The sequence below is a fragment of the Ambystoma mexicanum genome, chromosome 4p (assembly GCF_040938575.1).
Source record: "Ambystoma mexicanum isolate Mex_15411 chromosome 4p, UKY_AmexF1_1, whole genome shotgun sequence".
NCBI lineage: Eukaryota > Metazoa > Chordata > Amphibia > Caudata > Ambystomatidae > Ambystoma > Ambystoma mexicanum.
In genome coordinates this window covers 38824167-38843761 of record NC_090927.1, presented here as the reverse complement: position 1 = coordinate 38843761, position 19595 = coordinate 38824167, and the positions used below count along the sequence as shown (strand labels likewise).

General features: G+C 45.4%; 25 non-coding genes across 25 annotated transcripts; all 25 read left to right on the top strand.

The window, feature by feature from the left end:
* Nucleotides 1-2030: 2030 nt before the first annotated feature.
* Nucleotides 2031-2103, top strand: TRNAM-CAU (transfer RNA methionine (anticodon CAU)). Its single transcript has one exon. It is a non-coding gene; the product is annotated as a tRNA-Met (tRNA).
* Nucleotides 2104-2367: 264 nt separating this feature from the next.
* TRNAM-CAU (transfer RNA methionine (anticodon CAU)) lies at nt 2368-2440 on the top strand. The gene has a single exon. It is a non-coding gene; the product is annotated as a tRNA-Met (tRNA).
* A 265-nt stretch (nt 2441-2705) lies between these two features.
* Nucleotides 2706-2778, top strand: TRNAM-CAU (transfer RNA methionine (anticodon CAU)). Its single transcript has one exon. It is a non-coding gene; the product is annotated as a tRNA-Met (tRNA).
* Nucleotides 2779-4999: 2221 nt separating this feature from the next.
* TRNAM-CAU (transfer RNA methionine (anticodon CAU)) lies at nt 5000-5072 on the top strand. Its single transcript has one exon. It is a non-coding gene; the product is annotated as a tRNA-Met (tRNA).
* Nucleotides 5073-5336: 264 nt separating this feature from the next.
* On the top strand, nt 5337-5409 carry TRNAM-CAU (transfer RNA methionine (anticodon CAU)). Its single transcript has one exon. It is a non-coding gene; the product is annotated as a tRNA-Met (tRNA).
* A 265-nt stretch (nt 5410-5674) lies between these two features.
* Nucleotides 5675-5747, top strand: TRNAM-CAU (transfer RNA methionine (anticodon CAU)). Its single transcript has one exon. It is a non-coding gene; the product is annotated as a tRNA-Met (tRNA).
* A 265-nt stretch (nt 5748-6012) lies between these two features.
* TRNAM-CAU (transfer RNA methionine (anticodon CAU)) lies at nt 6013-6085 on the top strand. The gene has a single exon. It is a non-coding gene; the product is annotated as a tRNA-Met (tRNA).
* A 265-nt stretch (nt 6086-6350) lies between these two features.
* Nucleotides 6351-6423, top strand: TRNAM-CAU (transfer RNA methionine (anticodon CAU)). Its single transcript has one exon. It is a non-coding gene; the product is annotated as a tRNA-Met (tRNA).
* Nucleotides 6424-6687: 264 nt separating this feature from the next.
* On the top strand, nt 6688-6760 carry TRNAM-CAU (transfer RNA methionine (anticodon CAU)). The gene has a single exon. It is a non-coding gene; the product is annotated as a tRNA-Met (tRNA).
* A 264-nt stretch (nt 6761-7024) lies between these two features.
* Nucleotides 7025-7097, top strand: TRNAM-CAU (transfer RNA methionine (anticodon CAU)). The gene has a single exon. It is a non-coding gene; the product is annotated as a tRNA-Met (tRNA).
* A 267-nt stretch (nt 7098-7364) lies between these two features.
* Nucleotides 7365-7437, top strand: TRNAM-CAU (transfer RNA methionine (anticodon CAU)). Its single transcript has one exon. It is a non-coding gene; the product is annotated as a tRNA-Met (tRNA).
* A 2221-nt stretch (nt 7438-9658) lies between these two features.
* Nucleotides 9659-9731, top strand: TRNAM-CAU (transfer RNA methionine (anticodon CAU)). Its single transcript has one exon. It is a non-coding gene; the product is annotated as a tRNA-Met (tRNA).
* A 264-nt stretch (nt 9732-9995) lies between these two features.
* Nucleotides 9996-10068, top strand: TRNAM-CAU (transfer RNA methionine (anticodon CAU)). The gene has a single exon. It is a non-coding gene; the product is annotated as a tRNA-Met (tRNA).
* A 265-nt stretch (nt 10069-10333) lies between these two features.
* TRNAM-CAU (transfer RNA methionine (anticodon CAU)) lies at nt 10334-10406 on the top strand. The gene has a single exon. It is a non-coding gene; the product is annotated as a tRNA-Met (tRNA).
* A 265-nt stretch (nt 10407-10671) lies between these two features.
* TRNAM-CAU (transfer RNA methionine (anticodon CAU)) lies at nt 10672-10744 on the top strand. Its single transcript has one exon. It is a non-coding gene; the product is annotated as a tRNA-Met (tRNA).
* A 265-nt stretch (nt 10745-11009) lies between these two features.
* On the top strand, nt 11010-11082 carry TRNAM-CAU (transfer RNA methionine (anticodon CAU)). The gene has a single exon. It is a non-coding gene; the product is annotated as a tRNA-Met (tRNA).
* A 264-nt stretch (nt 11083-11346) lies between these two features.
* Nucleotides 11347-11419, top strand: TRNAM-CAU (transfer RNA methionine (anticodon CAU)). The gene has a single exon. It is a non-coding gene; the product is annotated as a tRNA-Met (tRNA).
* Nucleotides 11420-11683: 264 nt separating this feature from the next.
* On the top strand, nt 11684-11756 carry TRNAM-CAU (transfer RNA methionine (anticodon CAU)). The gene has a single exon. It is a non-coding gene; the product is annotated as a tRNA-Met (tRNA).
* Nucleotides 11757-12023: 267 nt separating this feature from the next.
* On the top strand, nt 12024-12096 carry TRNAM-CAU (transfer RNA methionine (anticodon CAU)). The gene has a single exon. It is a non-coding gene; the product is annotated as a tRNA-Met (tRNA).
* Nucleotides 12097-14317: 2221 nt separating this feature from the next.
* TRNAM-CAU (transfer RNA methionine (anticodon CAU)) lies at nt 14318-14390 on the top strand. Its single transcript has one exon. It is a non-coding gene; the product is annotated as a tRNA-Met (tRNA).
* Nucleotides 14391-14654: 264 nt separating this feature from the next.
* On the top strand, nt 14655-14727 carry TRNAM-CAU (transfer RNA methionine (anticodon CAU)). Its single transcript has one exon. It is a non-coding gene; the product is annotated as a tRNA-Met (tRNA).
* A 264-nt stretch (nt 14728-14991) lies between these two features.
* Nucleotides 14992-15064, top strand: TRNAM-CAU (transfer RNA methionine (anticodon CAU)). Its single transcript has one exon. It is a non-coding gene; the product is annotated as a tRNA-Met (tRNA).
* A 2221-nt stretch (nt 15065-17285) lies between these two features.
* Nucleotides 17286-17358, top strand: TRNAM-CAU (transfer RNA methionine (anticodon CAU)). Its single transcript has one exon. It is a non-coding gene; the product is annotated as a tRNA-Met (tRNA).
* A 264-nt stretch (nt 17359-17622) lies between these two features.
* Nucleotides 17623-17695, top strand: TRNAM-CAU (transfer RNA methionine (anticodon CAU)). Its single transcript has one exon. It is a non-coding gene; the product is annotated as a tRNA-Met (tRNA).
* Nucleotides 17696-17960: 265 nt separating this feature from the next.
* TRNAM-CAU (transfer RNA methionine (anticodon CAU)) lies at nt 17961-18033 on the top strand. Its single transcript has one exon. It is a non-coding gene; the product is annotated as a tRNA-Met (tRNA).
* The last annotated feature ends 1562 nt before the right edge of the window (nt 18034-19595 follow it).

Here is a 19595-nt window from a genome sequence, read left to right as displayed (position 1 = left end):
CTATCTGCACTTTGTGAGTAGCGTGGTCTTGGATCTGTTTCTCCACCAGGTTCTCCAAACATACTCCAGCCGAACCTGCTTAGTGCAGTAGGCAGCGCGTCAGTCTCATAATTTGAAGGTCCTGAGTTCTTTCCTCAGAGAAGGCAGGCCTCTTATGTTTCAGGTAATAACTTTTCAAAAACGTTGACAGAATGAGTACAATGTTTGGTATTTTGCAAATGTAAGCAGTCCCTGTGCAAACTTTCTGGCCCTGTGTTCCCACGCCTTCTCCTTGTGCCTTCCAGAGCCCATCAGGTGCACTATGAACTAATGGCAAAACATGGTTGTGCATATAAGGTTGATGCCGCACGAACCCTGCTATGGTTTTTCATATTAATAAGCCTCCGTGCAGTGTCCATCGCCGCCCTAGTGGCGTTATGGCTCTGTAGTTGGTCCGGATAAGCCCAGGGTACCCAGGCCGTAATCTGTAAAGGAAAGAAAAAGGTAAGTGGGGCCAACCAGTGGGGAAAAGAGGGGTCAGTTCAAACAAACAGGTTCTTTCGAATAGAGGTGGGGCAGTTTAAAATGATAAGGTTGCTGGTTGGGATAGCATGGGCGCATACTGATAGAGCCAACGTAGGTCTTTGAGCAAAGATTCAGGAAATAAGGATGGTACATTTTATGGTGTTAGATGCAGTGGGGCAGGTTTACATGAGGGCAGTTTCAGAGAATGAGCAAGTATTTCAAAATGTATTTTCTGGCTGTGTGAGGGACTTGAGAGGTCTTCAAGCAGACCCTTGGAGTATGTTTAAAGTCTCTCACAAAATAAACTCTAGAAAAGACAGGTGGGGCACCCAAGCCTAGCGGCCAAATAGTGAGGCGACTGCATGAAAGGCAAATGCGAAAAGAGGCAAAGAGGGGTAGCACAAGGGGATGCACCCAATTTCGACACTTCTGTTTCTGGTGATTGTCTTGCCCCTGTGCCCATGAAAGGCTCTGGGGAACGCAGGCACAGTTGCGGCTCAGGCATGGACAGTCTGCAAGGCCCTCCTTCGGCATAATAAAAGTGCCCTTGTGAGCCTGGCTGTGTTTAAATCACACAGCAGGGAATGCAGCTTTCAACTTTCCCTCACTGGCCACGAAGGGCCACGAACGGCCAGGTTCTATAGACCAAAAAGCTAGGAGGAACCCTGGCCACTTTTAAATGAGGGTGGGTTTTGAGCTACAGTTCCTTCAGGAGCAAAGCCTGGATTGGCCTTCCTGGATGTTCCTGTGGCCCGCTGGATGCTTTAATGGGCTGGATAAAGCGTTCTGGAGGATGGAATCCTCTTGGGTTCAGTCTGGGAACTTCTGGGAGTTCATCTGCATAACCCAGCCCCGTCCACCCTTCTTGACCTGGCCGGCAGTTACCTTGCTCTGTTACTAGAGGGCGCGTTTGCACTCTCTTCATGAACCGTGTGCCTCACAGGTGTGATAATGATGTATTTTGGGGTTTGTTTTTGTGGCATGCTACCTGTCACCAGCCGCAAGCAGATCAGCATGAGATCTGATGTCAAATAACAGCATAACAAACTGTGACATAATACAAACCTGACATAAGCGATGTAAGCAGCGAGTATAACGAAACCGGCTGAACGCACGCAAGCAAACTAAATGATGGAAGTGGAAACACATAATTAATCATGCATATATATATAGGAAAGGAGCAAAACTCTCTGCAAATGGGAAAAAAAGCTACCTGCTTACAAAAGGGACATTGGGAGAGGAGAATTAAAAACTGGTAAGAAAAAAGGGCTGAAAAGAGTTAGGTATATATCCAGCGAGGGAGGGGTTGGAAGTTTGTGGCATCTTACCTGTTTTGGAGCATATCAAAATAACTAGCTCAAAATTCAAGCATCGAAGGATGGGACTCTTGATTGATGAATGGAAGACATCTGAAGTACAAAACACTATACATTCAAGTGAAGCTTTTCAGATGGATCGTACTCTCTCTGGAGTTTTGAGTGTGGAGTTGTGTCACATAATCTTCATCAACAAATCATAAAATCGCAGCCTTCTTAGCGCAGTAGGCAGCGCGTCAGTCTCATAATCTGTAGGTCCTGAGTTCGAGCCTCAGAGAGGGCACAAGTGTTTTTTGTTTCAACAAATACAATTGGACATATTTTTTCTAAACATGAAGTGGAGCATGATGTTCAGTAGACCGGAACCCGGTCCTTGTGAATCATAGGATTGGCCTCTTTACTGACGCAGAAAAGAAATATGATCGCAAAATACCATAGAACCAATGGGGCTAGCTGCATTTTATTTTAATATTTCTATCTGGACTGTGTGAGTAGCGTTGTCTCAGATCTGGTTCTCCACCAAGTTCTCCAAAAATACTCCAGCAGAGCCTTCTTAGCGCAGTAGGCAGCGCGTCAGTCTCATAATCTGAAGGTCCTGAGTTCGAACCTCAGAGAGGGCACAAGTGTTTTTTGTTTCAGCAAATTCAATTGGACATATCCTTTCTAAACATGAAGAGGAGCATGATGTTCAGTAGACCGGAACCCGGTCCTTGTGAATCATAGGATTGGCTTCTTTACTGACGCAGAAAAGAAATATGATTGCCAAATACCATAGAACCAATTGGGGCTAGCTGCGTTTTATTTGAATATTTCTATCTGGACATTGTGAGTAGCGTGGTCTCAAATCATGCTCTCCACCAGGTTATCCAAAGAGCCTCCAACGGAGCCTTCTAAGCGCAGTAGGCAGCGCGTCAGTCTCATAATCTGAAGGTCCTGAGTTCGAGCCTCAGAGAGGGCACAAGTGTTTTTTGTTTCAGCAAATTCAATTGGACATATCCTTTCTAAACATGAAGAGGAGCATGATGTTCAGTAGACCGCAACGCGGTCCTTGTGAATCACAGGATTGGATTCTTTACTGACGCAGAAAAGAAATATGATCGCAAAATACCATAGAACCAATGGGGCTAGCTGCATTTTATTTGAATATTTCTATCTGCACTTTGTGAGTAGCGTGGTCTTGGATCTGTTTCTCCACCAGGTTCTCCAAACATACTCCAGCCGAACCTGCTTAGTGCAGTAGGCAGCGCGTCAGTCTCATAATTTGAAGGTCCTGAGTTCTTTCCTCAGAGAAGGCAGGCCTCTTCTGTTTCAGATAATAACTTTTCAAAAACGTTGACAGAATGAGTACAATGTTTGGTATTTTGCAAATGTAAGCAGTCCCTGTGCAAACTTTCTGGCCCTGTGTTCCCACGCCTTCTCCTTGTGCCTTCCAGAGCCCATCAGGTGCACTATGAACTAATGGCAAAACATGGTTGTGCATATAAGGTTGATGCCGCACGAACCCTGCTATGGTTTTTCATATTAATAAGCCTCCGTGCAGTGTCCATAGCCGCCCTAGTGGCGTTATGGCTCTGTAGTTGGTCCGGATAAGCCCAGGGTACCCAGGCCGTAATCTGTAGAGGAAAGAAAAAGGTAAGTGGGGCCAACCAGTGGGGAAAAGAGGGGTCAGTTCAAACAAACAGGTTCTTTCGAATAGAGGTGGGGCAGTTTAAAATGATAAGGTTGCTGGTTGGGATAGCATGGGCGCATACTGATAGAGCCAACGTAGGTCTTTGAGCAAAGATTCAGGAAATAAGGATGGTACATTTTATGGTGTTAGATGCAGTGGGGCAGGTTTACATGAGGGCAGTTTCAGAGAATGAGCAAGTATTTCAAAATGTATTTTCTGGCTGTGTGAGGGACTTGAGAGGTCTTCAAGCAGACCCTTGGAGTATGTTTAAAGTCTCTCACAAAATAAACTCTAGAAAAGACAGGTGGGGCACCCAAGCCTAGCGGCCAAATAGTGAGGCGACTGCATGAAAGGCAAATGCGAAAAGAGGCAAAGAGGGGTAGCACAAGGGGATGCACCCAATTTCGACACTTCTGTTTCTGGTGATTGTCTTGCCCCTGTGCCCATGAAAGGCTCTGGGGAACGCAGGCACAGTTGCGGCTCAGGCATGGACAGTCTGCAAGGCCCTCCTTCGGCATAATAAAAGTGCCCTTGTGAGCCTGGCTGTGTTTAAATCACACAGCAGGGAATGCAGCTTTCAACTTTCCCTCACTGGCCACGAAGGGCCACGAACGGCCAGGTTCTATAGACCAAAAAGCTAGGAGGAACCCTGGCCACTTTTAAATGAGGGTGGGTTTTGAGCTACAGTTCCTTCAGGAGCAAAGCCTGGATTGGCCTTCCTGGATGTTCCTGTGGCCCGCTGGATGCTTTAATGGGCTGGATAAAGCGTTCTGGAGGATGGAATCCTCTTGGGTTCAGTCTGGGAACTTCTGGGAGTTCATCTGCATAACCCAGCCCCGTCCACCCTTCTTGACCTGGCCGGCAGTTACCTTGCTCTGTTACTAGAGGGCGCGTTTGCACTCTCTTCATGAACCGTGTGCCTCACAGGTGTGATAATGATGTATTTTGGGGTTTGTTTTTGTGGCATGCTACCTGTCACCAGCCGCAAGCAGATCAGCATGAGATCTGATGTCAAATAACAGCATAACAAACTGTGACATAATACAAACCTGACATAAGCGATGTAAGCAGCGAGTATAACGAAACCGGCTGAACGCACGCAAGCAAACTAAATGATGGAAGTGGAAACACATAATTAATCATGCATATATATATAGGAAAGGAGCAAAACTCTCTGCAAATGGGAAAAAAAGCTACCTGCTTACAAAAGGGACATTGGGAGAGGAGAATTAAAAACTGGTAAGAAAAAAGGGCTGAAAAGAGTTAGGTATATATCCAGCGAGGGAGGGGTTGGAAGTTTGTGGCATCTTACCTGTTTTGGAGCATATCAAAATAACTAGCTCAAAATTCAAGCATCGAAGGATGGGACTCTTGATTGATGAATGGAAGACATCTGAAGTACAAAACACTATACATTCAAGTGAAGCTTTTCAGATGGATCGTACTCTCTCTGGAGTTTTGAGTGTGGAGTTGTGTCACATAATCTTCATCAACAAATCATAAAATCGCAGCCTTCTTAGCACAGTAGGCAGCGCGTCAGTCTCATAATCTGTAGGTCCTGAGTTCGAGCCTCAGAGAGGGCACAAGTGTTTTTTGTTTCAACAAATACAATTGGACATATTTTTTCTAAACATGAAGTGGAGCATGATGTTCAGTAGACCGGAACCCGGTCCTTGTGAATCATAGGATTGGCCTCTTTACTGACGCAGAAAAGAAATATGATCGCAAAATACCATAGAACCAATGGGGCTAGCTGCATTTTATTTTAATATTTCTATCTGGACTGTGTGAGTAGCGTTGTCTCAGATCTGGTTCTCCACCAAGTTCTCCAAAAATACTCCAGCAGAGCCTTCTTAGCGCAGTAGGCAGCGCGTCAGTCTCATAATCTGAAGGTCCTGAGTTCGAGCCTCAGAGAGGGCACAAGTGTTTTTTGTTTCAGCAAATTCAATTGGACATATCCTTTCTAAACATGAAGAGGAGCATGATGTTCAGTAGACCGGAACCCGGTCCTTGTGAATCATAGGATTGGCTTCTTTACTGACGCAGAAAAGAAATATGATTGCCAAATACCATAGAACCAATTGGGGCTAGCTGCGTTTTATTTGAATATTTCTATCTGGACTTTGTGAGTAGTGTGGTCTCAAATCATGCTCTCCACCAGGTTATCCAAAGAGCCTCCAACGGAGCCTTCTTAGCGCAGTAGGCAGCGCGTCAGTCTCATAATCTGAAGGTCCTGAGTTCGAGCCTCAGAGAGGGCACAAGTGTTTTTTGTTTCAGCAAATTCAATTGGACATATCCTTTCTAAACATGAAGAGGAGAATGATGTTCAGTAGACCGCAACGCGGTCCTTGTGAATCACAGGATTGGATTCTTTACTGACGCAGAAAAGAAATATGATTGCCAAATACCAAAGAACCAATTGGGGCTAGCTGCGTTTTATTTGAATATTTCTATCTGGACTTTGTGAGTAGCGTGGTCTCAAATCATGCTCTCCACCAGGTTATCCAAAGAGCCTCCAACGGAGCCTTCTTAGCGCAGTAGGCAGCGCGTCAGTCTCATAATCTGAAGGTCCTGAGTTCGAGCCTCAGAGAGGGCACAAGTGTTTTTTGTTTCAGCAAATTCAATTGGACATATCCTTTCTAAACATGAAGAGGAGCATGATGTTCAGTAGACCGCAACGCGGTCCTTGTGAATCACAGGATTGGATTCTTTACTGACGCAGAAAAGAAATATGATTGCCAAATACCAAAGAACCAATTGGGGCTAGCTGCGTTTTATTTGAATATTTCTATCTGGACTTTGTGAGTAGCGTGGTCTCAAATCATGCTCTCCACCAGGTTATCCAAAGAGCCTCCAACGGAGCCTTCTTAGCGCAGTAGGCAGCGCGTCAGTCTCATAATCTGAAGGTCCTGAGTTCGAGCCTCAGAGAGGGCACAAGTGTTTTTTGTTTCAGCAAATTCAATTGGACATATCCTTTCTAAACATGAAGAGGAGAATGATGTTCAGTAGACCGCAACGCGGTCCTTGTGAATCACAGGATTGGATTCTTTACTGACGCAGAAAAGAAATATGATCGCAAAATACCATAGAACCAATGGGGCTAGCTGCATTTTATTTTAATATTTCTATCTGGACTGTGTGAGTAGCGTTGTCTCAGATCTGGTTCTCCACCAAGTTCTCCAAAAATACTCCAGCAGAGCCTTCTTAGCGCAGTAGGCAGCGCGTCAGTCTCATAATCTGAAGGTCCTGAGTTCGAGCCTCAGAGAGGGCACAAGTGTTTTTTGTTTCAGCAAATTCAATTGGACATATCCTTTCTAAACATGAAGAGGAGCATGATGTTCAGTAGACCGCAACGCGGTCCTTGTGAATCAGAGGATTGGATTCTTTACTGACGCAGAAAAGAAATATGATCGCAAAATACCATAGAACCAATGGGGCTAGCTGCATTTTATTTTAATATTTCTATCTGGACTGTGTGAGTAGCGTTGTCTCAGATCTGGTTCTCCACCAAGTTCTCCAAAAATACTCCAGCAGAGCCTTCTTAGCGCAGTAGGCAGCGCGTCAGTCTCATAATCTGAAGGTCCTGAGTTCGAGCCTCAGAGAGGGCACAAGTGTTTTTTGTGTTTCAGCAAATTCAATTGGACATATCCTTTCTAAACATGAAGAGGAGCATGATGTTCAGTAGACCGCAACGCGGTCCTTGTGAATCACAGGATTGGATTCTTTACTGACGCAGAAAAGAAATATGATTGCCAAATACCAAAGAACCAATTGGGGCTAGCTGCGTTTTATTTGAATATTTCTATCTGGACTTTGTGAGTAGCGTGGTCTCAAATCATGCTCTCCACCAGGTTATCCAAAGAGCCTCCAACGGAGCCTTCTTAGCGCAGTAGGCAGCGCGTCAGTCTCATAATCCGAAGGTCCTGAGTTCGAGCCTCAGAGAGGGCACAAGTGTTTTTTGTTTCAGCAAATTCAATTGGACATATCCTTTCTAAACATGAAGAGGAGCATGATGTTCAGTAGACCGCAACGCGGTCCTTGTGAATCACAGGATTGGATTCTTTACTGACGCAGAAAATAAATATGATCGCAAAATACCATAGAACCAATGGGGCTAGCTGCATTTTATTTGAATATTTCTATCTGCACTTTGTGAGTAGCGTGGTCTTGGATCTGTTTCTCCACCAGGTTCTCCAAACATACTCCAGCCGAACCTGCTTAGTGCAGTAGGCAGCGCGTCAGTCTCATAATTTGAAGGTCCTGAGTTCTTTCCTCAGAGAAGGCAGGCCTCTTATGTTTCAGGTAATAACTTTTCAAAAACGTTGACAGAATGAGTACAATGTTTGGTATTTTGCAAATGTAAGCAGTCCCTGTGCAAACTTTCTGGCCCTGTGTTCCCACGCCTTCTCCTTGTGCCTTCCAGAGCCCATCAGGTGCACTATGAACTAATGGCAAAACATGGTTGTGCATATAAGGTTGATGCCGCACGCACCCTGCTATGGTTTTTCATATTAATAAGCCTCCGTGCAGTGTCCATCGCCGCCCTAGTGGCGTTATGGCTCTGTAGTTGGTCCGGATAAGCCCAGGGTACCCAGGCCGTAATCTGTAAAGGAAAGAAAAAGGTAAGTGGGGCCAACCAGTGGGGAAAAGAGGGGTCAGTTCAAACAAACAGGTTCTTTCGAATAGAGGTGGGGCAGTTTAAAATGATAAGGTTGCTGGTTGGGATAGCATGGGCGCATACTGATAGAGCCAACGTAGGTCTTTGAGCAAAGATTCAGGAAATAAGGATGGTACATTTTATGGTGTTAGATGCAGTGGGGCAGGTTTACATGAGGGCAGTTTCAGAGAATGAGCAAGTATTTCAAAATGTATTTTCTGGCTGTGTGAGGGACTTGAGAGGTCTTCAAGCAGACCCTTGGAGTATGTTTAAAGTCTCTCACAAAATAAACTCTAGAAAAGACAGGTGGGGCACCCAAGCCTAGCGGCCAAATAGTGAGGCGACTGCATGAAAGGCAAATGCGAAAAGAGGCAAAGAGGGGTAGCACAAGGGGATGCAGCCAATTTCGACACTTCTGTTTCTGGTGATTGTCTTGCCCCTGTGCCCACGAAAGGCTCTGGGGAACGCAGGCACAGTTGCGGCTCAGGCATGGACAGTCTGCAAGGCCCTCCTTCGGCATAATAAAAGTGCCCTTGTGAGCCTGGCTGTGTTTAAATCACACAGCAGGGAATGCAGCTTTCAACTTTCCCTCACTGGCCACGAACGGCCACGAACGGCCAGGTTCTATAGACCAAAAAGCTAGGAGGAACCCTGGCCACTTTTAAATGAGGGTGGGTTTTGAACTACAGTTCCTTCAGGAGCAAAGCCTGGATTGGCCTTCCTGGATGTTCCTGTGGCCCGCTGGATGCTTTAATGGGCTGGATAAAGCGTTCTGGAGGATGGAATCCTCTTGGGTTCAGTCTGGGAACTTCTGGGAGTTCATCTGCATAACCCAGCCCCGTCCACCCTTCTTGACCTGGCCGGCAGTTACCTTGCTCTGTTACTAGAGGGCGCGTTTGCACTCTCTTCATGAACCGTGTGCCTCACAGGTGTGATAATGATGTATTTTGGGGTTTGTTTTTGTGGCATGCTACCTGTCACCAGCCGCAAGCAGATCAGCATGAGATCTGATGTCAAATAACAGCATAACAAACTGTGACATAATACAAACCTGACATAAGCGATGTAAGCAGCGAGTATAACGAAACCGGCTGAACGCACGCAAGCAAACTAAATGATGGAAGTGGAAACACATAATTAATCATGCATATATATATAGGAAAGGAGCAAAACTCTCTGCAAATGGGAAAAAAAGCTACCTGCTTACAAAAGGGACATTGGGAGAGGAGAATTAAAAACTGGTAAGAAAAAAGGGCTGAAAAGAGTTAGGTATATATCCAGCGAGGGAGGGGTTGGAAGTTTGTGGCATCTTACCTGTTTTGGAGCATATCAAAATAACTAGCTCAAAATTCAAGCATCGAAGGATGGGACTCTTGATTGATGAATGGAAGACATCTGAAGTACAAAACACTATACATTCAAGTGAAGCTTTTCAGATGGATCGTACTCTCTCTGGAGTTTTGAGTGTGGAGTTGTGTCACATAATCTTCATCAACAAATCATAAAATCGCAGCCTTCTTAGCGCAGTAGGCAGCGCGTCAGTCTCATAATCTGTAGGTCCTGAGTTCGAGCCTCAGAGAGGGCACAAGTGTTTTTTGTTTCAACAAATACAATTGGACATATTTTTTCTAAACATGAAGTGGAGCATGATGTTCAGTAGACCGGAACCCGGTCCTTGTGAATCATAGGATTGGCCTCTTTACTGACGCAGAAAAGAAATATGATCGCAAAATACCATAGAACCAATGGGGCTAGCTGCATTTTATTTTAATATTTCTATCTGGACTGTGTGAGTAGCGTTGTCTCAGATCTGGTTCTCCACCAAGTTCTCCAAAAATACTCCAGCAGAGCCTTCTTAGCGCAGTAGGCAGCGCGTCAGTCTCATAATCTGAAGGTCCTGAGTTCGAGCCTCAGAGAGGGCACAAGTGTTTTTTGTTTCAGCAAATTCAATTGGACATATCCTTTCTAAACATGAAGAGGAGCATGATGTTCAGTAGACCGGAACCCGGTCCTTGTGAATCATAGGATTGGCTTCTTTACTGACGCAGAAAAGAAATATGATTGCCAAATACCATAGAACCAATTGGGGCTAGCTGCGTTTTATTTGAATATTTCTATCTGGACTTTGTGAGTAGTGTGGTCTCAAATCATGCTCTCCACCAGGTTATCCAAAGAGCCTCCAACGGAGCCTTCTTAGCGCAGTAGGCAGCGCGTCAGTCTCATAATCTGAAGGTCCTGAGTTCGAGCCTCAGAGAGGGCACAAGTGTTTTTTGTTTCAGCAAATTCAATTGGACATATCCTTTCTAAACATGAAGAGGAGAATGATGTTCAGTAGACCGCAACGCGGTCCTTGTGAATCACAGGATTGGATTCTTTACTGACGCAGAAAAGAAATATGATTGCCAAATACCAAAGAACCAATTGGGGCTAGCTGCGTTTTATTTGAATATTTCTATCTGGACTTTGTGAGTAGCGTGGTCTCAAATCATGCTCTCCACCAGGTTATCCAAAGAGCCTCCAACGGAGCCTTCTTAGCGCAGTAGGCAGCGCGTCAGTCTCATAATCTGAAGGTCCTGAGTTCGAGCCTCAGAGAGGGCACAAGTGTTTTTTGTTTCAGCAAATTCAATTGGACATATCCTTTCTAAACATGAAGAGGAGCATGATGTTCAGTAGACCGCAACGCGGTCCTTGTGAATCACAGGATTGGATTCTTTACTGACGCAGAAAAGAAATATGATTGCCAAATACCAAAGAACCAATTGGGGCTAGCTGCGTTTTATTTGAATATTTCTATCTGGACTTTGTGAGTAGCGTGGTCTCAAATCATGCTCTCCACCAGGTTATCCAAAGAGCCTCCAACGGAGCCTTCTTAGCGCAGTAGGCAGCGCGTCAGTCTCATAATCTGAAGGTCCTGAGTTCGAGCCTCAGAGAGGGCACAAGTGTTTTTTGTTTCAGCAAATTCAATTGGACATATCCTTTCTAAACATGAAGAGGAGAATGATGTTCAGTAGACCGCAACGCGGTCCTTGTGAATCACAGGATTGGATTCTTTACTGACGCAGAAAAGAAATATGATCGCAAAATACCATAGAACCAATGGGGCTAGCTGCATTTTATTTTAATATTTCTATCTGGACTGTGTGAGTAGCGTTGTCTCAGATCTGGTTCTCCACCAAGTTCTCCAAAAATACTCCAGCAGAGCCTTCTTAGCGCAGTAGGCAGCGCGTCAGTCTCATAATCTGAAGGTCCTGAGTTCGAGCCTCAGAGAGGGCACAAGTGTTTTTTGTTTCAGCAAATTCAATTGGACATATCCTTTCTAAACATGAAGAGGAGCATGATGTTCAGTAGACCGCAACGCGGTCCTTGTGAATCAGAGGATTGGATTCTTTACTGACGCAGAAAAGAAATATGATCGCAAAATACCATAGAACCAATGGGGCTAGCTGCATTTTATTTTAATATTTCTATCTGGACTGTGTGAGTAGCGTTGTCTCAGATCTGGTTCTCCACCAAGTTCTCCAAAAATACTCCAGCAGAGCCTTCTTAGCGCAGTAGGCAGCGCGTCAGTCTCATAATCTGAAGGTCCTGAGTTCGAGCCTCAGAGAGGGCACAAGTGTTTTTTGTGTTTCAGCAAATTCAATTGGACATATCCTTTCTAAACATGAAGAGGAGCATGATGTTCAGTAGACCGCAACGCGGTCCTTGTGAATCACAGGATTGGATTCTTTACTGACGCAGAAAAGAAATATGATTGCCAAATACCAAAGAACCAATTGGGGCTAGCTGCGTTTTATTTGAATATTTCTATCTGGACTTTGTGAGTAGCGTGGTCTCAAATCATGCTCTCCACCAGGTTATCCAAAGAGCCTCCAACGGAGCCTTCTTAGCGCAGTAGGCAGCGCGTCAGTCTCATAATCCGAAGGTCCTGAGTTCGAGCCTCAGAGAGGGCACAAGTGTTTTTTGTTTCAGCAAATTCAATTGGACATATCCTTTCTAAACATGAAGAGGAGCATGATGTTCAGTAGACCGCAACGCGGTCCTTGTGAATCACAGGATTGGATTCTTTACTGACGCAGAAAATAAATATGATCGCAAAATACCATAGAACCAATGGGGCTAGCTGCATTTTATTTGAATATTTCTATCTGCACTTTGTGAGTAGCGTGGTCTTGGATCTGTTTCTCCACCAGGTTCTCCAAACATACTCCAGCCGAACCTGCTTAGTGCAGTAGGCAGCGCGTCAGTCTCATAATTTGAAGGTCCTGAGTTCTTTCCTCAGAGAAGGCAGGCCTCTTATGTTTCAGGTAATAACTTTTCAAAAACGTTGACAGAATGAGTACAATGTTTGGTATTTTGCAAATGTAAGCAGTCCCTGTGCAAACTTTCTGGCCCTGTGTTCCCACGCCTTCTCCTTGTGCCTTCCAGAGCCCATCAGGTGCACTATGAACTAATGGCAAAACATGGTTGTGCATATAAGGTTGATGCCGCACGCACCCTGCTATGGTTTTTCATATTAATAAGCCTCCGTGCAGTGTCCATCGCCGCCCTAGTGGCGTTATGGCTCTGTAGTTGGTCCGGATAAGCCCAGGGTACCCAGGCCGTAATCTGTAAAGGAAAGAAAAAGGTAAGTGGGGCCAACCAGTGGGGAAAAGAGGGGTCAGTTCAAACAAACAGGTTCTTTCGAATAGAGGTGGGGCAGTTTAAAATGATAAGGTTGCTGGTTGGGATAGCATGGGCGCATACTGATAGAGCCAACGTAGGTCTTTGAGCAAAGATTCAGGAAATAAGGATGGTACATTTTATGGTGTTAGATGCAGTGGGGCAGGTTTACATGAGGGCAGTTTCAGAGAATGAGCAAGTATTTCAAAATGTATTTTCTGGCTGTGTGAGGGACTTGAGAGGTCTTCAAGCAGACCCTTGGAGTATGTTTAAAGTCTCTCACAAAATAAACTCTAGAAAAGACAGGTGGGGCACCCAAGCCTAGCGGCCAAATAGTGAGGCGACTGCATGAAAGGCAAATGCGAAAAGAGGCAAAGAGGGGTAGCACAAGGGGATGCAGCCAATTTCGACACTTCTGTTTCTGGTGATTGTCTTGCCCCTGTGCCCACGAAAGGCTCTGGGGAACGCAGGCACAGTTGCGGCTCAGGCATGGACAGTCTGCAAGGCCCTCCTTCGGCATAATAAAAGTGCCCTTGTGAGCCTGGCTGTGTTTAAATCACACAGCAGGGAATGCAGCTTTCAACTTTCCCTCACTGGCCACGAACGGCCACGAACGGCCAGGTTCTATAGACCAAAAAGCTAGGAGGAACCCTGGCCACTTTTAAATGAGGGTGGGTTTTGAACTACAGTTCCTTCAGGAGCAAAGCCTGGATTGGCCTTCCTGGATGTTCCTGTGGCCCGCTGGATGCTTTAATGGGCTGGATAAAGCGTTCTGGAGGATGGAATCCTCTTGGGTTCAGTCTGGGAACTTCTGGGAGTTCATCTGCATAACCCAGCCCCGTCCACCCTTCTTGACCTGGCCGGCAGTTACCTTGCTCTGTTACTAGAGGGCGCGTTTGGACTCTCTTCATGAACCGTGTGCCTCACAGGTGTGATAATGATGTAGTTTGGGGTTTGTTTTTGTGGCATGCTACCTGTCACCAGCCGCAAGCAGATCAGCATGAGATCTGATGTCAAATAACAGCATAACAAACTGTGACATAATACAAACCTGACATAAGCGATGTAAGCAGCGAGTATAACGAAACCGGCTGAACGCACACAAGAAAACTAAATGATGGAAGTGGAAACACATAATTAATCATGCATATATATATAGGAAAGGAGCAAAACTCTCTGCAAATGGGAAAAAAAGCGACCTGCTTACAAAAGGGACTTTGGGGGAGGAGAATTAAAAACTGGTAAGAAAAAAGGGCTGAAAAGAGTTAGGTATATATCCAGCGAGGGAGGGGTTGGAAGTTTGTGGCATCTTACCTGTTTTGGAGCATATCAAAATAACTAGCTCAAAATTCAAGCATCGAAGGATGGGACTCTTGATTGATGAATGGAAGACATCTGAAGTACAAAACACTATACATTCAAGTGAAGCTTTTCAGATGGATCGTATTCTCTCTGGAGTTTTGAGTGTGGAGTTGTGTCACATAATCTTCATCAACAAATCATAAAATCGCAGCCTTCTTAGCGCAGTAGGCAGCGCGTCAGTCTCATAATCTGAAGGTCCTGAGTTCGAGCCTCAGAGAGGGCACAAGTGTTTTTTGTTTCAACAAATACAATTGGACATATTTTTTCTAAACATGAAGAGGAGCATGATGTTCAGTAGACCGCAACGCGGTCCTTGTGAATCACAGGATTGGATTCTTTACTGACGCAGAAAAGAAATATGATCGCAAAATACCATAGAACCAATGGGGCTAGCTGCATTTTATTTTAATATTTCTATCTGGACTGTGTGAGTAGCGTTGTCTCAGATCTGGTTCTCCACCAAGTTCTCCAAAAATACTCCAGCAGAGCCTTCTTAGCGCAGTAGGCAGCGCGTCAGTCTCATAATCTGAAGGTCCTGAGTTCGAGCCTCAGAGAGGGCACAAGTGTTTTTTGTTTCAGCAAATTCAATTGGACATATCCTTTCTAAACATGAAGAGTAGCATGATGTTCAGTAGACCGCAACGCGGTCCTTGTGAATCAGAGGATTGGATTCTTTACTGACGCAGAAAAGAAATATGATCGCAAAATACCATAGAACCAATGGGGCTAGCTGCATTTTATTTTAATATTTCTATCTGGACTGTGTGAGTAGCGTTGTCTCAGATCTGGTCCTCCACCAAGTTCTCCAAAAATACTCCAGCAGAGCCTTCTTAGCGCAGTAGGCAGCGCGTCAGTCTCATAATCTGAAGGTCCTGAGTTCGAGCCTCAGAGAGGGCACAAGTGTTTTTTGTTTCAGCAAATTCAATTGGACATATCCTTTCTAAACATGAAGAGGAGCATGATGTTCAGTAGACCGCAACGCGGTCCTTGTGAATCACAGGATTGGATTCTTTACTGACGCAGAAAAGAAATATGATCGCAAAATACCATAGAACCAATGGGGCTAGCTGCATTTTATTTGAATATTTCTATCTGCACTTTGTGAGTAGCGTGGTCTTGGATCTGTTTCTCCACCAGGTTCTCCAAACATACTCCAGCCGAACCTGCTTAGTGCAGTAGGCAGCGCGTCAGTCTCATAATTTGAAGGTCCTGAGTTCTTTCCTCAGAGAAGGCAGGCCTCTTATGTTTCAGGTAATAACTTTTCAAAAACGTTGACAGAATGAGTACAATGTTTGGTATTTTGCAAATGTAAGCAGTCCCTGTGCAAACTTTCTGGCCCTGTGTTCCCACGCCTTCTCCTTGTGCCTTCCAGAGCCCATCAGGTGCACTATGAACTAATGGCAAAACATGGTTGTGCATATAAGGTTGATGCCGCACGAACCCTGCTATGGTTTTTCATATTAATAAGCCTCCGTGCAGTGTCCATCGCCGCCCTAGTGGCGTTATGGCTCTGTAGTTGGTCCGGATAAGCCCAGGGTACCCAGGCCGTAATCTGTAGAGGAAAGAAAAAGGTAAGTGGGGCCAACCAGTGGGGAAAAGAGGGGTCAGTTCAAACAAACAGGTTCTTTCGAATAGAGGTGGGGCAGTTTAAAATGATAAGGTTGCTGGTTGGGATAGCATGGGCGCATACTGATAGAGCCAACGTAGGTCTTTGAGCAAAGATTCAGGAAATAAGGATGGTACATTTTATGGTGTTAGATGCAGTGGGGCAGGTTTACATGAGGGCAGTTTCAGAGAATGAGCAAGTATTTCAAAATGTATTTTCTGGCTGTGTGAGGGACTTGAGAGGTCTTCAAGCAGACCCTTGGAGTATGTTTAAAGTCTCTCACAAAATAAACTCTAGAAAAGACAGGTGGGGCACCCAAGCCTAGCGGCCAAATAGTGAGGCGACTGCATGAAAGGCAAATGCGAAAAGAGGCAAAGAGGGGTAGCACAAGGGGATGCACCCAATTTCGACACTTCTGTTTCTGGTGATTGTCTTGCCCCTGTGCCCATGAAAGGCTCTGGGGAACGCAGGCACAGTTGCGGCTCAGGCATGGACAGTCTGCAAGGCCCTCCTTCGGCATAATAAAAGTGCCCTTGTGAGCCTGGCTGTGTTTAAATCACACAGCAGGGAATGCAGCTTTCAACTTTCCCTCACTGGCCACGAAGGGCCACGAACGGCCAGGTTCTATAGACCAAAAAGCTAGGAGGAACCCTGGCCACTTTTAAATGAGGGTGGGTTTTGAGCTACAGTTCCTTCAGGAGCAAAGCCTGGATTGGCCTTCCTGGATGTTCCTGTGGCCCGCTGGATGCTTTAATGGGCTGGATAAAGCGTTCTGGAGGATGGAATCCTCTTGGGTTCAGTCTGGGAACTTCTGGGAGTTCATCTGCATAACCCAGCCCCGTCCACCCTTCTTGACCTGGCCGGCAGTTACCTTGCTCTGTTACTAGAGGGCGCGTTTGCACTCTCTTCATGAACCGTGTGCCTCACAGGTGTGATAATGATGTATTTTGGGGTTTGTTTTTGTGGCATGCTACCTGTCACCAGCCGCAAGCAGATCAGCATGAGATCTGATGTCAAATAACAGCATAACAAACTGTGACATAATACAAACCTGACATAAGCGATGTAAGCAGCGAGTATAACGAAACCGGCTGAACGCACGCAAGCAAACTAAATGATGGAAGTGGAAACACATAATTAATCATGCATATATATATAGGAAAGGAGCAAAACTCTCTGCAAATGGGAAAAAAAGCTACCTGCTTACAAAAGGGACATTGGGAGAGGAGAATTAAAAACTGGTAAGAAAAAAGGGCTGAAAAGAGTTAGGTATATATCCAGCGAGGGAGGGGTTGGAAGTTTGTGGCATCTTACCTGTTTTGGAGCATATCAAAATAACTAGCTCAAAATTCAAGCATCGAAGGATGGGACTCTTGATTGATGAATGGAAGACATCTGAAGTACAAAACACTATACATTCAAGTGAAGCTTTTCAGATGGATCGTACTCTCTCTGGAGTTTTGAGTGTGGAGTTGTGTCACATAATCTTCATCAACAAATCATAAAATCGCAGCCTTCTTAGCGCAGTAGGCAGCGCGTCAGTCTCATAATCTGTAGGTCCTGAGTTCGAGCCTCAGAGAGGGCACAAGTGTTTTTTGTTTCAACAAATACAATTGGACATATTTTTTCTAAACATGAAGAGTAGCATGATGTTCAGTAGACCGCAACGCGGTCCTTGTGAATCACAGGATTGGATTCTTTACTGACGCAGAAAAGAAATATGATCGCAAAATACCATAGAACCAATGGGGCTAGCTGCATTTTATTTTAATATTTCTATCTGGACTGTGTGAGTAGCGTTGTCTCAGATCTGGTTCTCCACCAAGTTCTCCAAAAATACTCCAGCAGAGCCTTCTTAGCGCAGTAGGCAGCGCGTCAGTCTCATAATCTGAAGGTCCTGAGTTCGAGCCTCAGAGAGGGCACAAGTGTTTTTTGTTTCAGCAAATTCAATTGGACATATCCTTTCTAAACATGAAGAGGAGCATGATGTTCAGTAGACCGGAACCCGGTCCTTGTGAATCATAGGATTGGCTTCTTTACTGACGCAGAAAAGAAATATGATTGCCAAATACCATAGAACCAATTGGGGCTAGCTGCGTTTTATTTGAATATTTCTATCTGGACATTGTGAGTAGCGTGGTCTCAAATCATGCTCTCCACCAGGTTATCCAAAGAGCCTCCAACGGAGCCTTCTAAGCGCAGTAGGCAGCGCGTCAGTCTCATAATCTGAAGGTCCTGAGTTCGAGCCTCAGAGAGGGCACAAGTGTTTTTTGTTTCAGCAAATTCAATTGGACATATCCTTTCTAAACATGAAGAGGAGCATGATGTTCAGTAGACCGCAACGCGGTCCTTGTGAATCACAGGATTGGATTCTTTACTGACGCAGAAAAGAAATATGATCGCAAAATACCATAGAACCAATGGGGCTAGCTGCATTTTATTTGAATATTTCTATCTGCACTTTGTGAGTAGCGTGGTCTTGGATCTGTTTCTCCACCAGGTTCTCCAAACATACTCCAGCCGAACCTGCTTAGTGCAGTAGGCAGCGCGTCAGTCTCATAATTTGAAGGTCCTGAGTTCTTTCCTCAGAGAAGGCAGGCCTCTTATGTTTCAGGTAATAACTTTTCAAAAACGTTGACAGAATGAGTACAATGTTTGGTATTTTGCAAATGTAAGCAGTCCCTGTGCAAACTTTCTGGCCCTGTGTTCCCACGCCTTCTCCTTGTGCCTTCCAGAGCCCATCAGGTGCACTATGAACTAATGGCAAAACATGGTTGTGCATATAAGGTTGATGCCGCACGCACCCTGCTATGGTTTTTCATATTAATAAGCCTCCGTGCAGTGTCCATCGCCGCCCTAGTGGCGTTATGGCTCTGTAGTTGGTCCGGATAAGCCCAGGGTACCCAGGCCGTAATCTGTAAAGGAAAGAAAAAGGTAAGTGGGGCCAACCAGTGGGGAAAAGAGGGGTCAGTTCAAACAAACAGGTTCTTTCGAATAGAGGTGGGGCAGTTTAAAATGATAAGGTTGCTGGTTGGGATAGCATGGGCGCATACTGATAGAGCCAACGTAGGTCTTTGAGCAAAGATTCAGGAAATAAGGATGGTACATTTTATGGTGTTAGATGCAGTGGGGCAGGTTTACATGAGGGCAGTTTCAGAGAATGAGCAAGTATTTCAAAATGTATTTTCTGGCTGTGTGAGGGACTTGAGAGGTCTTCAAGCAGACCCTTGGAGTATGTTTAAAGTCTCTCACAAAATAAACTCTAGAAAAGACAGGTGGGGCACCCAAGCCTAGCGGCCAAATAGTGAGGCGACTGCATGAAAGGCAAATGCGAAAAGAGGCAAAGAGGGGTAGCACAAGGGGATGCAGCCAATTTCGACACTTCTGTTTCTGGTGATTGTCTTGCCCCTGTGCCCACGAAAGGCTCTGGGGAACGCAGGCACAGTTGCGGCTCAGGCATGGACAGTCTGCAAGGCCCTCCTTCGGCATAATAAAAGTGCCCTTGTGAGCCTGGCTGTGTTTAAATCACACAGCAGGGAATGCAGCTTTCAACTTTCCCTCACTGGCCACGAACGGCCACGAACGGCCAGGTTCTATAGACCAAAAAGCTAGGAGGAACCCTGGCCACTTTTAAATGAGGGTGGGTTTTGAACTACAGTTCCTTCAGGAGCAAAGCCTGGATTGGCCTTCCTGGATGTTCCTGTGGCCCGCTGGATGCTTTAATGGGCTGGATAAAGCGTTCTGGAGGATGGAATCCTCTTGGGTTCAGTCTGGGAACTTCTGGGAGTTCATCTGCATAACCCAGCCCCGTCCACCCTTCTT